Source organism: Oncorhynchus tshawytscha, linkage group LG12 (assembly GCF_018296145.1).
Source record: "Oncorhynchus tshawytscha isolate Ot180627B linkage group LG12, Otsh_v2.0, whole genome shotgun sequence".
Taxonomy (NCBI): domain Eukaryota; kingdom Metazoa; phylum Chordata; class Actinopteri; order Salmoniformes; family Salmonidae; genus Oncorhynchus; species Oncorhynchus tshawytscha.
In genome coordinates this window covers 9,352,731-9,353,146 of record NC_056440.1, presented here as the reverse complement: position 1 = coordinate 9,353,146, position 416 = coordinate 9,352,731, and positions in this window count along the sequence as shown.

Genomic DNA, 416 nt, shown 5'->3' with positions numbered 1-416 from the left:
TTTCTTAGAGGATGAACAATCATTGCGAATTGAATTATGGAGCGTTTCAGGCCCCGAAGTTAACATAATTGTACACACGCAAACGCCATTAAAAACGAGGGCCGAGGGGCTTAAATTGCAAACGTCCCTTGTTTGGCTAATCACTTGGCCCAAAGACAAATATGGCTGCGGGGATTCCCCTAGGGGCATAGACCTGAGGGTTTAGGGCTGAGGGCTATCTACTTTAAGTTTCAAATGAATCCACAGTTTCCGTTTATTACATCAATGTTATTCTCACAAGCTCCCCGGGAACATATTCTAAGCAATTACTTGGAATTAAACTAATACATAAAATGAGACTACATGTAACTACGTTGTATCTATGCAACTTAATGAAGTGTAACATAAAGTATGGCTACTTCCGAAAGGAGGGAGTT